This window comes from Balaenoptera ricei, chromosome 5, assembly GCF_028023285.1.
Source record: "Balaenoptera ricei isolate mBalRic1 chromosome 5, mBalRic1.hap2, whole genome shotgun sequence".
NCBI lineage: Eukaryota > Metazoa > Chordata > Mammalia > Artiodactyla > Balaenopteridae > Balaenoptera > Balaenoptera ricei.
Genome location: NC_082643.1, coordinates 34,792,521 through 34,809,817, shown reverse-complemented (window position 1 = coordinate 34,809,817; position 17,297 = coordinate 34,792,521). Strand labels below are relative to the sequence as shown.

Sequence of the window (17,297 nt, the reverse complement as noted above, 5' to 3'; positions counted from 1 at the left end):
ATATGTGCAGAACGAACAAATTTCAGAATGACAGCATTAGGCAGCTGGTTTGATTATTTGACTGTAAGAAGTTGTTTTTAAGTATCTTTTTTGGGTTATTTACTCAGAGCATCCCAAAACAGTCTTGAGGCTAAATTTTAATTCAAAACAACTTTTGAAAATGGTTTCCCACTGGTCCCACACAAAGCCAGGGAAGCCACAGAGAAACATTCCTCACTCACCACCTCAGTTCTGCATGACTCAGACATTCTGGTATTACATTAGAAAGAACAGCATTCCAAGGCTACTCTAACTGCTCCTCTTTTCTCATATAGACAGCCCTTAGCCCTGAAACACTACATTCAAATATAGAATTCTCTCAACGGCTCAGAATATCTGTACTTGCCTCTGTCTACCTGCTATTTGTCTCACTGTTCTGAGAACACATCCAAAATCCATAACGATGAATACCACTGACAGCATCTCCTCAGGACTGTCGTGCACATTTTACATCATATTGTCTTCACCTCTTTTCAAACCCATTTTCCACTTGTGGTTCTTACTGTGCTACCTCTAGTGTCCATTGTCATTTCCTCCAAAGAAATACACTTAAGTGTTAGATCCTTTCATTATCCATTTTACTCCTACACCCAGCTAAGCTGCTCCCTCTACCTTCTAAGTATCCTTGCCCAGGCTTTCCTCTTTGTTACATATATTTGCTTTTGTACTCTCCCCACCCAACTCCCAACACCCTCCTGTCTTCCCCAAAATAACCTCACTTCCAAAGGCACAATATCTGGTTTTTGACCTTTTCAAAGCCAGTGTAATTATCATTCTGTCAACACATATACTGCTATTTAGAGCTAAGAGGCAAAAACAGGATCCAAGTAACTTCTGCTACCCAGACAGATGAATGGTTCAAGCTGGCTTAGGTTTTTCCCAGGATTCATTACAGGCTATTCTTTATCATAAGAATGTCGATTCTGCTTATGGCCTTGAAACTAAACCTTCCTAAGACATTACAGGATCTCTCATTGGCCAAGCCCTATAACAGGACACAGACACAGATAGACATACACACACACACACACACACACACACACACACACACACAGACACAGACACACACACACCCCTACCTGAAGACCAAAACTCAGAGTTTACCATCATCAAATTCCAAATATAATAAGTCATTGCTCACCAAATAACTAACATAAAACTTAAACATAGGCTCTATGCTTACCTACAATTATTAAATCTCAGTCTAAGGTGAGCTTCAAATCTATGCAATACCGTTTTGTTTCTGAAATATATTCTTAATTAGAAGCAAGAGACTTTATGGGAATTACTACATAGCTCCAACAGTGACATTATGACTGTCTGTTTGTCCTTTCCTCATCCTAAACTGTCTTTAAAAATACAAACTTCACTGCAATAGTGTTGGGAAGACCAGATATGCACATGCAAAGGAATGAATTTGGACCTTTACTCTACACCATATACAAAAATTAACTCAAAATGAATCAAAGACCTAAAATAAGACTTAAAACTATGAAACTCTTAGAAGAAAACATAGGGGAAATGCTTCATGATACTAGACTCGGTAATGATTTCCTGGATAAGACACCAAAAGCATAGACAACAAAAGTGAAAACAGACAAATTGGACTACATCAAAATTTAAAACTTCTGTGCATCAAAGGACATAATTAACAGAGTAAAAAGGCAGCCTACAGAATGGGAGGAAATATTTGTAAACCATATATCTGATAAAGGGTTAATATCCAGAATATGTAAAGAACTCCTACAACTCAACAACAAAAAGACAAATGACCCAATTAGAACATGGGCAAAGGACACTGACTAAACATTTTTCCAAAGAAGATATACAAATGGCTAACAAGCATATGAAAAGATGTTTAATGTTACTAACCATTATGGAAATGCAAATCAAAACCATGAGATATCATCTCACACATATCAGGATGGCTACTATCAAAAACAAAACAAAACAAAAAAACAGTGTTGGTGAGCATATGGAGAAACTGGAATGCTTGTGTACTATTGGTAGGAATACAAAATGGTGTAGCTGCTGTGGAAAACATTATGGTGGTTCTTCAAAAAAATTAAAAATAGAATTACCATATGATCCAGCTATTCCACTTCTAGATATATACCCAAAATAGCTGAAAGCAGGAATTCAAACAGATATTTATATACCCATGTACAAGTAGCATTATTCATAATAGCCAAAAGGTTGAAGCAACCCAAATGTCCATCAATGAATGAATGGATGCACGAAATGTGGTGTGTATGTGTATTTATGTGTGTGTGTGCGTGTGGGTATAATGGAATATTATTCAGCCTTAAAAAGGAAGGAAATTCTAACACATTCTACAACATGGATGAACCCTGAGGACATTACTCTAAGTGAAATAAGCCTGTCACAGGAAGACAAACACTGTATGAATCCACTTCCATGAGGTATCTAGAAGAGTTAAATTCATAGAGACAGAAAGTAGAATGGTGGTTGCCAGGGGCTGGGGGAGGGGAGAATGGGGAGTTGTTTAATGGGTAGAGAATTTCAGTTTTGCAAGATGAAAACATTCTGGAAATTGGTTGCACAATAATGTGAATATACTTAACAATACTGGAACTATACACTTAAAAATGGTTAAAATGGTAAATTTTGTGTTGTGTATTTTAACACAATTTTTTAAGTATAAACTTAATGAAATATTTTCTTGTAATAGACTTAACTTATAAATCTATAGTCACATTTTTATCTTACATAAAGTGTATTATCTCTTAATATTAACATGCACAGAATGCTATAATATTGTATATATCTTTGAAAGTAAAGGTATAATCTGTAGAATTGAAAATATCTAAAAAATAACATACTTTATACACAAAGCTTACATTCTGTAAAATTAATAACTTTATAGGAAGAGTTACTAAAGAATGTACATGGTAATGAAAATAACATGCTATCAAAGTCTAGTACTTGATGTTATACTCCATTTCATTTAGGGTATTCAAAGAGCTTCATAAAATCTCAGAGCACTATAAAGAAAGGATTTCACCTGTTTGAATGATAAATTGCACAGCAAAGGTTTCATCACAATGTTTACTGAAAAATGCTTGACTGGATGCTAGAGTAGCATAGCACAGACTCCAGGGGCCTCTAATACCTACCTGTGGTGCTCCAAGGACAATGGTGCTTCAAGGACAAAGGACGACCCTGCCTGAAAAAGTTTCAACGTCACACCCCCTACCGGACTCTTAATCGCCCTCCCCACCAAGTTGCGGTGGTTACGAACTTCCTGAGGCCACCTGGGCAACGCCCATCTGGGCAACGGGACCTGTCCCAAATAAGGAAAGGCGTCTGCCCTGTCCCACTCCCACCCTATAGAAGGAAGGTATATGTGCCTCAACCAATCAGTAAACGAAATTTTCACCTTGGACCGCTCCTTTATTTTCTGGCTATAAAAACTGATCAACAGCACATGTTTGGGCTCGACTCTCCCAGACTACTAGGAAGTCGGCCCGCTGTTCTGGCAGTAACCCTGCTCTCTAATAAATTCTATCTTCTTTACATTCTGCCTTGTGTCTGGAAATTCTTTTCCAACCTGCGTTCAGACCACGACACTACCCCATTACTCTTTACCCTCCATCTGAATAAGATATCTGACATACGACTTACTGGCAAATTAAGAAGATATTTCATAAAGATATTTCAAAAAACTTAGTATTCGGCATCTAGAGGTTAAAAAACAGATTTATCCATTTGCATCCAATGAAAAATATATCCATTTTGAATTTAGACATAAAGTTCAAAGTATAGTTTTATTCAGTTACATTCTTAATTTGATCTAATAAAAAGGTATTTGAGAACATAACCCTGTGTCACAACAGTATACTAAAAATACTGGCACTGTTTTATTCAAAGCAAAAATCAAGGTGATTACAACACCTTTAAAACCAAAAATACAAAGATTAGGTAGAAGTATGCTTTTATCGCATTGGGGGGTGTCAATCTTGGGTGGTATTTACTTGTAAAATGCAGATTCCCAAACCCTTCCCCCTAGCACTCTGATTCAGATTCTGATACACTAGATGGCGGCCTACTAATTTGAATTTTCAATGTGCTTTTTAACAAGCACTCTAACAATGTTTTGAGAAACAATGCAAAACACACCTCTAATAAGATGCTAATTACAGTGCCTTAGAGGTATACCTTATAAGGAAGTTAACTCTCATCTTATTCAACCTGATAAACATAGGAATCCTTTCTACAATACTGACAGACTGATTGATCAATTTTAATAAGAAAGAATACCAATATTTACATACAAATAAATAGTATATGCTTCTCTGTAAACTACAAGTCTAATCACTTATTTTAACAAGACTACCATTGTTTGAAACTTAGAGTCACCTCTTTCTAGAATTAACTTTCAATACAGTGTATAAGCGTTCAAACACATGTACAAATTATAAAAAGAGAAACTGGTTTCATTACGTTATTGCTCCTGATCAAAATTAGAACTCCCCAGATTCCGTAGCTCTGAAGACATTTAGATTACTTCCCAAATACACCCTCACAGGGTTGAGATTTGCCACCACAGAAAATAGGATGTTTAGATACATGTATATGTATGGCCGAGTTGCTTTGCTGTGCACCTGAAACTATCACAACATTGTTAATCGGCTATACTCCAATATAGTTTAAAAAAGAAATAAAATAGGGGCTTCCCTGGTGGCACAGTGGTTAAAAATCCGCCTGCCAATGCAGCAGACACGGGTTTGAGCCCTGGTCCGGGAAGATCCCACATGCTGTGGAGCAACTAAGCCTGTGCGCCACAACTACTGAGCCTGCGCTCTAGAGCCCGTGAGCCACAACTACCGAGCCCACACACCTAGAGCCCGTGCTCCGCAACAAGAGAAGCCACCGCAATGAGAAGCCCGCGCACCACAATGGAGAGTAGCCCCCCGCTCGCCACAACTAGAGAAAGCCCACGTGCAGCAACGAAGACCCAACGCAGCCAAAACTTAATTAATTTTTTTTTTAAAAAAGAAAGGAAATAGGATGTTTAAAAGAATGCTACCAGAGGATCAAGATGCAGTTCCCAAAGAAAAAATGTTTAAATGTTTTGAGAAGAGGAGAGAGTGTAGCCTCTCAGAAACACTGCTTTTAACAAGATAATGTTCACGTCTGTGGACAGGCAACGTTGCCTGCCATTCCAGTAAACAAAGAATGTTGCTGCCATTCTAGTAAACAAGGACCAAGCCATCAGCCGCTGCAGCATCCCACCCCACCCCCAATGATGGTACACCGGAGGGGAATTCAGGATAGAGAAAAACAGGAAGCATTTTGTGCTTTGAATACTGGCCCTAGATAGTTAAGATGCATATCTAAGGAATAATTCCGTTCAGCCCAGATTCTTACGTCTTCCCATACATAGAAAAGCACTAAAATCATTAACTTGCAATGTCTGTTTTTGTGATTAGCAGTTATCTTTTGATGTTCAACTACATTTTTTTTCCAGCCCAATACGCCTGTACATCCTGGCTCCTCCCTCAGCTCTCCGGAGCAGCTCCTCAGAGCTACCTGAGAGGCTGTCTCCCGGTCTATAGTCCTCAGTAAGGTCCCCGAATAAAACCTTACTCGAAACTTCCAGGTTGTGCATTTTTCTTCTGTCAACACTTGGATGTGTCAATTCAAGTACGTTTACTTTTTTTTTTAAGTTTATTACTGAACATTACTGAACACATCTCAATAGTGATAAGAAAAGACGATACTACCTGTGAGTGCTCTCTTCACCAGCCTTCTGCTAGGTTGCGTTTGCTCACTTCACTCTATCAGAGGGGCAGAAAAGATTTCTCCAACACTTGGCACTGCTGGCAACTCCCAGAAGAAGACTTCCAAAATCTACAGAAAGGAATAAAAAAAATTTTTTTAAAAAGCCCCAGAATCATTGATAAACCGCAAAAAACCCAATCTAAATTTCTCCAGTTTTTCTCCCCCATATTTACCACCATTTGTTGTGCACTGAATGGGTTCTCCTCAGATTGCACTTATTATTCAAAAAAAGTTATACACAAGGGGCCTCCCTGGTAGTCCAGTGGTTGAGGCTCTGCACTCCCAGTGGCAGGGGGGTGGGGGAGTGGGGAGGTGGCAGGGTTTGACCCCTGGTCAGGGAGCTGGGTCCCAGGTGCCCCAGCTAGGAGCCTGCATGCCACAACTAAAGATCCCACATGCCGCAATGAGGATCCCGCACGGGGCAATGAAGATCCTGCATGCCACAGCTGAGACCCAGCAGAGCCAGATCAATAAATAAATAAATAAATAAATATAAAAGTTATATGCAAAAATCAAATCTTTACTTAGAATTCTGAATGCTAGCCAGAAATGAAAGACTCCCAGAAGCAGAAAGTAGAGAAGTATTCTTCTGTCCTCCAAGAGATGGTAAGTAATTATATACTTCTTTTAGAAGGGAAAAAAATGTGAAACTAAATAAATCCATATCCATGCAACAGCAGCATCATATTATAAGGACAACAAAATATAAAATAGCAAGGAGAGGACCACAAATAACTTTCGTAAACTGCTTTTTTAAAAAGTGTGATACTCCCCAAATATTCCCTGGTACCTCTGACCTATCCAAACACTGATAGTTGAAAGTTTAGTTTTCTGCCATCCCATGGGTAAAGTTTACTTTGGTCTTAGACACACATTTCATATCATCAGGCCTAACTGGGAAGATAAGTTTCACAACACAAATGCATGGCTTAATCCCTACTGTACAAGCAGAAAAACATGAGCTTAAAGAAGGCTGGGAAATTATCCCACCTAAGATAAATAGTGCAGAGAAGAGGTGTCCCAGAAAGCACAGCAAAGAGACTAACCCCAAGCAGTTAGAGCACGAAAGGCAGAAGCTAATGCAAATGCTAAACAAACCCCATGAGAAGCCGCTATTCTAGATCAGAACAGGTGGAAGCTAGAGAAAATGACCAAGAAAAAAACACTTTTTAAGAAAACAAAATACTATACTTAAAGTTAAAGCATGGGAACCATTGAAATGCTCAATAACTGGGGAAGAAGAGTTAAGTAAATGTGACAAAATGACATAATTTAGTTAACCGCAATTTTGACAGCTGTCAGAAAATTTTGAGGTTTAATAAAGTGAGAAAACGCCATTTATCACATAAAGAAGAAAGAAAAAACAGAGTACAATGTTGTGATTACATATGATCACGATCACTTACGCAAAGCAAGAAACAAGAAGCAACTTGTTCTGATATAGTTAGAAGTATTTGTAAGTATTTCCCCAACTTTAGATGGGTTAAGGTGAGCAATTCAAGTCAGAGTCTAGTACAACAAATAGGTCTTTTCAAAATCGCTGCGTAGCAAGGATGCACCACTCACTAACATAATAATTTTTCTGGAACAGCCCTGTATATTAAAGGATGGTTCCCTAGAAGTCACAGTAAGAGGTTTTGTGTGTGTGTGTGTGTGTTTGACCTATAGATGCCTCCAAGACTTGGAATGCAATACCTTTTCTTATAACAAATGTTTTGTGAAAGGGAAAAAAATGGAGGAAGGGACCTCAACTTGACCTAAAGCTTCAAAACTAGGCACAGTTGTAATGCCTGGGCACACGAAGAGTGCATATGGGGCATGAGAAGCAAAGGATAACATTTGACATGCAAATAAACAAATTTTTCTTATTAAAATTTCATCAGTACCTTCAAATCCACCCTCTTCACTCTACTCAATTATAAAGCACCTGGGACCTTGCAGTATAATTCATAATCAAATCTCCGGGCATTTATTCGCAAGCCGTTTTACAATGGCTTACAAGCAAGAGAATTCTACTTCTTCCATAGTCCCACATGAACTGTTTTATCATCGTGTCCTGGAGAGAGACAGGTTCTCCTACTGTCTCTTAAGAATTACATATTGCTTCCAGATGCTTTTCAGGTGATTTCAAACCTTTTCTCATTCTGTGACTCTTGAATTATGAAAGGGCATCTCTAATTCATGAGAAATACTGCTCCCACTTCAGTGTCCATTAACATACATTCTCCCCTTCCACTACATTGTAGGTACTCACACACATATGCTTTTAGTTAGGTAATAATGCCTCCCTGTGTATCAGTAAGGGCTTTACTGAGAACCACTCATATTCTACCACCGTGATTCCACTAGCAGCCACACTTGGAGACTTCAAAGGAAGCTGAGTCCCTTGACAGAAATGCACAGAATGACATCAAAAGCAAGGTTAAACAAAACTCAAGTAAACTGAAAGGACTCTCTTAAAATTCACTGGGTCTTGGTAATTCTCTCATTGTCATCTCATTTAAAAACAAAATATGTCTCCTGCTAAAATGTGGGGAAGTTGGCAGTTAACAATTCAGTCACACCCAAAATCTCTGTCCAGGCAAGTGCTTTCCTTCTAACAAAACGTGCTACCTCCACATAGTAAAACCAAATCCAGCCTCAGAATCCTTCTGTGCAGTGGCTATGTCACATCCCTAAATTCAACAGAGGAACAAAATTTAAACCTCACTTCCAGATGGCATAAATTCAGTGAATTCAGACCTCTACTGTGCTGAGTGCATAAATCTGTTAATAGGCAAAGAGTGCACAAAAAGCACAGCAAACCGCCAAATGAACACCGTGCGTGTTGTGGGCAGAGAGAATTAATATCCACATCACAGATTTCTCTCTGTATCGACGAAATGAATGCAGAGGGGCGTTTTTACAGGAGGTGTGGATTTTTCCATAGCACTGGATTAACTGACCCGTGTTATAATCAAGTGCTTTCCTGGAGAGTAATTAACAAATCAATCAATCAACTACAAGTCTCGAACAGTTCAACAAGTTTTCAAATACGTGGAGTTGACAATGAGTTAATTATTGAATAATTTCATTCTCCAAAAGAGCCAAACTGAGACAGGTTATGTGGAAACTTGCAGAGAAGAACAAAATGTTCTACCAAGACCCACAGTCTTCACTATTCCACTTAATATTAATAAGGGACTTCCCTGGTGGTGCAGTGGTTAAGAATCCGCCTGCCGATGCAGGGGACACGGGTTTGAGCCCTGGTCCGGGAAGATCCCACATGCCACGGAGCAACTAAGCCTGTGAGCCACAACTACTGAGCTCGTGAGCCACAACTGCTGAGCCCGTGTGCCACAACTACTGAAGCCCACATGCCTAGAGTGCGTGCTCCACAACGAGAAGCCCACACACCGCAACTGAAGAATAGCCCCCACTCACTGCAACTAGAGAAAGCCCGAGCCCACGTGCAGCAACAAAGACCCAACACAGCCAAAAATAAATAATTAAAAAAATAATTAATTAATTTTAAAAAAAGAATATTAATAATAACTCAAGAGTCTTAAAATGGTTGTATCTAAACCCAGTCCCTGAATTTTACAGATAAAAAAATAAAGCACAGGGAAGCTAAGTGACTTTAGGGAAGACAGAGGTAGAACCCGTATCTTCCAACCCACGGTGATGCGATCTCCTCCACATTAAACTCACAATTCCTCAACTATCTACTCATTAAGTCTATTTCATTTCCCCCAAAGAGCAAAACTTTTAAAGCTTGGGAAAAGTGGAACCAAATGAAGCTTCAATCTCCAGTTCCATCCAATCAATCCCTGAGATTTTATATTGATTATATAGATTATCTTCTTCACCCAAGAAACACAGTGTAATTTGGATGACTTTGGGAAGGTCCCAACCATGAAACAAATGACTGAGCTACAGCACATCACCGAGGAGGAAGAGCAGACAGAGACAGACTATGGGCATCTCAGAAATGAATCAAGAATACTGGCTGATCAAAATGAATAACGAAGATTAACAAAATCAAAATCTAAGTATTAAGTGATATTTCCCAATGTAACAACTATTCCTAAGCTGTTTCTTAAAGAAAAAAAAAGTAGTAGTCATTGTTGCTTAAGGTTCTGTAATTAAGCAGCTTTGGAAAATGCTACATTCTAAAATATCCCTCTCAAATATTCACAAAGCGCATCATGTGTATAAAGGCTCGAAGAAGGCCTACAGGAAAGAAGCCCACTTAGTTTTGTTTAATATATACAACGTTTCCCAATCTTATTTGACATTTTTTGTTTGCAGAACCTGTACTGACATCCTCCAAGAAGCATCCTTCAGGAAGCACATATAGCATTTTTGATGAATAAATGGCACCCATTAAGCAGCATTTATAGTGAGACTGGCTTCTTCTTCCAGACCCAACTGTTAAAAATCAACTCTTGGGACTTCCTTGGTAGTCCAGTTGTAAAGAATCTGCCTTGCAATGCAGGGGACGCGGGGTTAGATCCCTGGTCAGGGAACTAAGATCCCACATGCCACGGGGCAACTAAACCCGTTCACCACAACTACTGAGCTCGTGCGCCTCAACTAGAGCCTGCGTGCTGCAAACTACAGAGCCCACACACCCTGGAGCCTGTACGCCACAACTAGAGAAGAGAAAACCTGCACGCCACAACTAGAGAGAAACCTGCTCACCACAACGAAAGATCCCACACCGCAACGAAGATCCCGCGTACCACAACTAAGACCCGACACAGCCTAAAAATATATAAATAAATAATAAATCTTAAAAAAAAAAAATCAACTCTTGAGGTAAAGGACCCCTGTGATTACAATGAAAATAACAACCACCACCACCAAGTGATAAGTGCTAAGTGCAAGGCACTGTGCTAACTACAATTTCTTTTTGAGAAGGGGTAGGATGTATTCAAATTCAAATTATACTCCCCAGAGCCTGTATCTATTCATAAACAAGAAAACATTTTTTAACAAATAAATAAACATATCATATACACTGTTCTGTACCTCGCATTTTTCACCAAACAACACATATTGGCAATGTTTCCAAAATGATCCATAAAGAGATTCACTGTTATCTTTTTATGACTGCACAGTTTTCTAATGTACAGCAGCAGTACAGTAACACAATGTATTAATTCAGTCTCCCATGGATGAACATTTTGGTTGTTTCCAATCTTTAGCCATTTTATAAACATTACTACATAAGTATCTCTGTACATAAATCATTTTCTCATGAACGTAATATGTATGTATATGTAGGATACATTCATAGTATATATGAATGTATGTATATCTAGAGGAATGAACTCAATTATTTGTACCTAGGATAAATTTCTAGAACTGGAGTTCCTAGTCAAAGGATATGAGATTTTTCATACTACAGATTTTGCCCAACTGCCCACTAAAGAGACTATTGTTTTGCACTCATTATCTCTACACAGTAGGTTATAGAACTTCTTAATCTTTGCCCATCTAATAGTGATGAATGGTACCTCGGTTTAGTTCTAATGTGACTACCTCTTATAATGAGCAGAGTTAAGCATCTTCTTCATATGTTTAAAAGACACTGTTATCTCTCTTTCTGAAGACTATATCCTTTGTCCATTTTTCTACTGGGTTGTTAGACTTTTTCTTATAGATTTTTAGAAGCTCTTTATTAGGGAAATTAGTCCCTTTGTGATATGAGAAGCAAAATTTTTTCCCCATTTTCTTGTTCTTCGTCTTCCCTTATGCAGGATTTTTTCTGTTAGTTTTTTAATGTAATCAAGTTTATCAATCTCTTACGGCTTCTCTCTTTTCTGTCTTACTTAGAAAGGCCATATACACTCCAATATTATAAAATAACTTTCCCATGTTTTCTTCTATAATATACTTTATTTTTAAAGTTTCTGTTTAATATAGATCAATTTTGGCTTAACACTTGAGATATTGCTCTAAATAGCTTTTTCCTTCCCCCGTCCAGATGGCCACCTGGTTATCCCACCACTGTTTACTGAACACAGCAACTTTCTCCAACTAACTTGATATTTGGTAACACAAATGTTTCAATTATTGTAGCCTAATTGGCCTAGCTATTCATGCTTACTTATTTTTCCATGTGAGCATAGAATAAGGTTGTTTAGCTCCCCCAAAGTCCTGTTGTTATTTTTATTGGAATTACATTAAACATACACATTAGTTTAACGAGAACTGGCATCTCTATATCCAAGAATACGACAGGCATTTTCACATCTTTTGTGTATCCCTCAGGAGCATTTTTAACTCCTTCACACACATCATACATATTTCTTAAAGTTTATTCTTAGGTATTTTATCCTTTTTTATGGTAACTGTTTTTTCTTCCACTACATTCAAACTAGTTGTTTGTATATATGAAAGCTATGAATGCTGACATATTACCTTGGTATCCAGGTACATTTATAAATTATCTTATTCTTTATAATTAGTTTTTCACTTGATAATCTTGGGTATTCTAGTCATATATTCCTATCATTTATTTGGAAATGATAGGAATATATGACTAGTTTTTATACCTTTATAACTTTATTTTCTTTCTGTTGTCCACCTACATTAACTTGTTGTTCCAAAACACCATTAATAAAGAGTGAAAATAGTGGACATCCTTATTTTGTTTCTGGCTTTAATGGTCTCAAATTTCCTATTAAGCCTGAGATGGTTTTTAGATTGAGAAAGAAATGTTTTACTAAGAATACTTTCCTACTATATTTTGACGGTTTTTTAAAAAAATCAATAAGGATACTGAATTTTATTAGATGTCTTCTCTATAAAAATGATCATATGATCTTTTCTATTTACATTTAACAAGATGATGAATGTCTTTAATAAATTTCATACTTTGAACCCTCCTGCATTCCTAAAACAATCCTCACTTGTTATGGCGTATTATTCTTTTAATGTGTACAAAGCACACAAACGTCATCTCACTCCATCCTCTAAGCAGCCCTGCCAGGTGTGTGCTGGCACCACGGCTGAACGGGCCCTCACCCACTGTACTCCCGCTCTCCTCACTGCTCCCCCTCCAGGACTGTGCCGCTCCTGCCAGACCTGCTGTTCCCAGAGATCCTCCATCCCCAGATAGCCTCCTCTATCCTTCCTCTCTCCATGTACGCTTCTGCCGACACAGCACCTCCACACAAAGGCCCTCCCTGTCTACTGTCTACCCCATGTAAAACAGACAGGAAACACCTTCCGATCTTGTCACTCATTCCCTGACCCTGTTCTATTTTTGTTTGTAGCAACTGTCACCATCTAACATATATTATATTTCACTTCTTTTAATTTACATTCCGTCTCCCCCAGTAGAATGTAAGCTCCATGAAGAGAAGGAGTTGCATCTCCATTAAGAGCAGGAGTTTCATCTGCTAGGCCGGGCATGCAGAAACTACTTAATATTTGTTGAATGAGGGAATGAACAACTGAATGAATGAATGAACACCCATTTGATAGACAAGAAAGCTGAAGCTTAAAGAGATGAAGTAAAATCATTCACTGGCAGAGCTGGGACTGAAACCCAAGTCAAACTTCCAATTCCCTACCCCTAACCCTTCAAACAAATGACAGGTGCTTTTGGGCCACAGAAAATGCTCATATATCTTATGAGTACTAAAGTGCAAGTTAGTGACTCCATTGAAAGTAGATGTCCCTTTACAAGGTAAGCAAAAGAATCAGAAGATGGCGCCCACAGACTGGCTTTGGAGCCCAAAGAGATAACCTCCAACCCTACACTTGTCCAACACGGTCACCGCTAGCCATGCATGGTTACTGGAACTTGGGATGTGTTGCCTGCGACTAAGGGACTGAAAGTTTAATTTTATTTCATTTTAATTAATTTAAATCTACAAACTGATACTGGTGTGAACCAATTTTTCATTCTTTTTTTTTTTTTCATAGCGGTATTATTTTTAATGGTCCAAAATAGAAAACAACCCAAATATCCATCAGCGGTAGAATGGATAAATAATGGTATATTTATACAATGGAATAACCTACAGTAATGAAGATGAATGAACTACAACTACATTCAACGATGCCCTTGATTCTCACTAACATAATGATTTTTTTTAAAAGCCACAAAAGATTATGGTGAATCTAATTTTTTTTTAATTTTTTAATTTTATTTATTTTTTTATACAGCAGGCTCTTATTAGTCATCCAATTTATACACATCAGTGTATACATGTCAATCCCAATCTCCCAATTCATCCCACCACCATTCCCACTCCCCCGCCGCTTTCACCCCTTGGTATCCATACGTTTGTTCTCTACATCTGTGTCTCAATTTCTGCCCTGAAAAGCAGTTCATCTTTAACATTTTTCTAGGTTCCACATATATGTGTTAATATACAATACTTGTTCTTCTCTTTCTGACTTACTTCACTCTGTATGACAATCTCTAGATTCATCCATGTCTCTACAAATGACCCAATTTCGTTCCTTTTTATGGCTGAGTAATATTCCATTGTATATATGTACCACGTCTTCTCTATCCATTTCTCTGTCGATGGGCATTTAGTTGCCTGCATGACCTGGCTATTGTAAATAGTGCTGCAATGAACATTGGGTGCATGTGTCTTTTGTAATTATGGTTTTCTCTGGGTATATGCCCAGTAGGGATTGCTGGGTCATATGTTAATTCTATTTTTAGTTTTTTAAGGAACTGCCATACTGTTCTCCATAGTGGCTGTATCAATTTACATTCCCACCAACAGTGCAAGAGGGTTCCCTTTTCTCCACACTCTCCCCAGCATCTGTTGTTTGTAGATTTTCTGATGATGCCCATTTGAACTGGTGTGAGGTGATACCTCATTGTAGTTTGATTTGCATTTCTCGAATAATTAGTGATGTTGAGCAGCTTTTCAAGTGCTTCTTGGCCATCTGCATGTCTTCTTTGGAGAAATGTCTATTTAGGCCTTCTGCCCATTTTTGGATTAGACTGTTTGTTTTTTTAATATTGACCTGCATGAGCTGTTTATATATTTTGGAGATTAATCCTTTGTCTGTTGATTCATTTGCAAATATTTTCTCCCATTCTGAGGGTTGTCTTTTCATCTTGTTTGTAGTTTCCTTTGCTTTGCAAAAGCTTTAAAGTTTCATTAGGTCGCATCTGTTTATTTTTGTTTTTATTTCCATTATTCTAGGCAGTGGATCAAAAAAGATCTTGCTTTGATTTTTGTCAAAGAATGTGCTTCCTATATTTTCCTCTAAGAGTTTTATACTGTCCGGTTTACATTTAGGTTTCAAATCCATTTGGAGTTTATTTTTGTGTATGATGTTAAGGAGTATTCTAACTTCATTCTTTTACATGTAGCTCTCCAGTTTTCCCAGCACCACTTATTGAAGAGACTGTCTTTTCTCCACTGTATATCCTTGCCTCCTTTGTCATAGATCAGTTCACCATAGGTGTGTGGGTTTATCTCTGGGCTCTATATCCTGTTCCATTGATCTATATTTCTGTTTTTGTGCCAGTACCATATTGTCCTGATTACTGTAGCTTTGTAGTATAGTCTGAAGTCAAGGAGTCTGATTCCTCCAGCTCCGTTTTTTTCCCTCAACACTGCTTTGGCTTTTCGGGGTCTTTTGTGGCTCCATACAAATTTTAAGATTTTTTGTTCTCGTTCTGTAAAAAATGCCATTGGTAATTTGATAGGGATTGTATTGAATCCGTAGATTGCTTTGGGTAGTATAGTCATTTTCACAATATTGATTCTTCCAATCCACGAATATGTTAAATCTCTCCATCTCTTGGTATCATCTTTAATTTCTTTCATCAGTGTCTTATACTTTTCTGCATAGCGGTCGTTTGTCTCCCTAGGTAGGTTTATTCCTAGGTATTTTATTCTTTTTGTTGCAATGGTAAATGGGAGTGTTTCCTTAATTTCTCTTTCAGGTTTTTCATCATTACTGTATAGGAATGCAAGAGATTTCTGTGCATTAATTTTGTACCCTGCAACTTTACCAAATTCATTGATTAGCTCTAGTAATTTTCTGGTGGCATCTTTAGGATTCTCTATGTATAGTATCATATCATCTACAACCAGTGACAGTTTTCCCTCTTCTTATCCCATCTGTATTACTTTTATTTCTTTTTCTTCTCTGATTGCCATGGCTAGGACTTCCAAAACTATGTTGAATAATAGTGGTGACAGTCAACATCCTTGTCTTGTTCCTGATCTTAGAGGAAATGCTTTCAGTTTTTCACCACTGAGAATGATGTTTGCTGTGGGTCTGTCGTATGTGGCCTTTATTATGTTGAGGTAGGTTCCCTCTATGCCCACTTTCTGGGGAGTTTTTATCATAAATGGGTGTTGAATTTTGTCAAGAGCTTTTTCTGCATCTATTGAGGTCATCATATGGTTTTTATTCTTCAATTTGTTAATATGGTGTATCACACTGATTGATTTGTGTATAGTGAAGAATCCTTGCATCCCTGGGATGATCCCACTTGATCATGGTGTATGACCCTTTTAATGTGTTGTTGGATTCTGTTTGCTAGTATTTTGCTGAGGATTTTTGCATCTATATTCAACAGTGATATTGGTCTGTAATTTTCTTTTTTTATAGTATCTTTGCTTTGTTTTGGTTTCAGGGTGATGGTGGTCTCATACAATGAGTTTGGGAGTGTTCCTTACTCTGCAATTTTTTGGAAGACTTAGAGAAGGATGGGTGTTAGCTCTTCTCTAAATGTTTGATAGAATTCACCTGTGAAGCCATCTGGTCCTGGACTTTTGTTTGTTGGAAGATTTTTAATCACAGCTTCAATTTCATTACCTGTGATTGGTCTTTTCATATTTTCTATTTCTTCCTGGTTCCGTCTTGAAAGGTTATACCTTTCTAAGAATTCATCCATTTCTTCCAGGTTGTCCATTTTTTTGGCATAGAGTTGCTTGTAGTACTCTCTTAGGATGCTTTGTATTTCTGTGGTGTCTGTTGTAACTTCTCCTTTTTCATTTCTAAATTTATTGATTTGAGTCCTCTCCCTCTTTTTCTTGATGAGTCTGGCTAACGGTTTATCAATTTTGTTTATCTTCTCAAAGAACCAGCTTTTAGTTCTATTGATCTTTGCTATTGTTTTCTTTGTTTCTATTTCTTTTATTTCTCCTCTGAACTTCATGATTTCTTTCCTTCTGCTAACTTTGGGTTTTGTTTGTCCTTTCGCTAGTTCCCTGAGGTCTAAGCTTAGATTGTTTACTTAATATTTTTCTTGTTTCTTGAGGTAGGCTTGTATAGCTATTAACTTTTCTCTTATAACTGCTTTTGCTGCATCCCATAGGTTTTGGATCGTCGTGTTTTCATTGTCATTTGTCTCTAGGTATTTTTTGATTTCCCCTTTGATTTCTTCAGTGATCTCTTGGTTATTTAGTAACGTATTGTTTAGCCTCCATGTGCTTGTGTTTTTTACGTTTTTTTCCCTGTAATTCATTTCT

At 37.8% G+C, this 17,297-nt stretch overlaps 1 protein-coding gene across 3 annotated transcripts in view; it reads right to left on the bottom strand.

Moving 5' to 3' along the window:
• The window catches only part of FHIP1A (FHF complex subunit HOOK interacting protein 1A), a 272,991-nt gene that overhangs the window by 188,014 nt on the left and 67,680 nt on the right, over positions 1 to 17,297 (bottom strand). For all 3 annotated transcript variants that reach the window (XM_059922608.1, XM_059922607.1, XM_059922609.1), the window contains exon 2: positions 5,787 to 5,913. The gene's annotated coding sequence lies outside the window, so the exon portion shown is untranslated. The remainder of the gene's footprint in view (positions 1 to 5,786; positions 5,914 to 17,297) is intronic.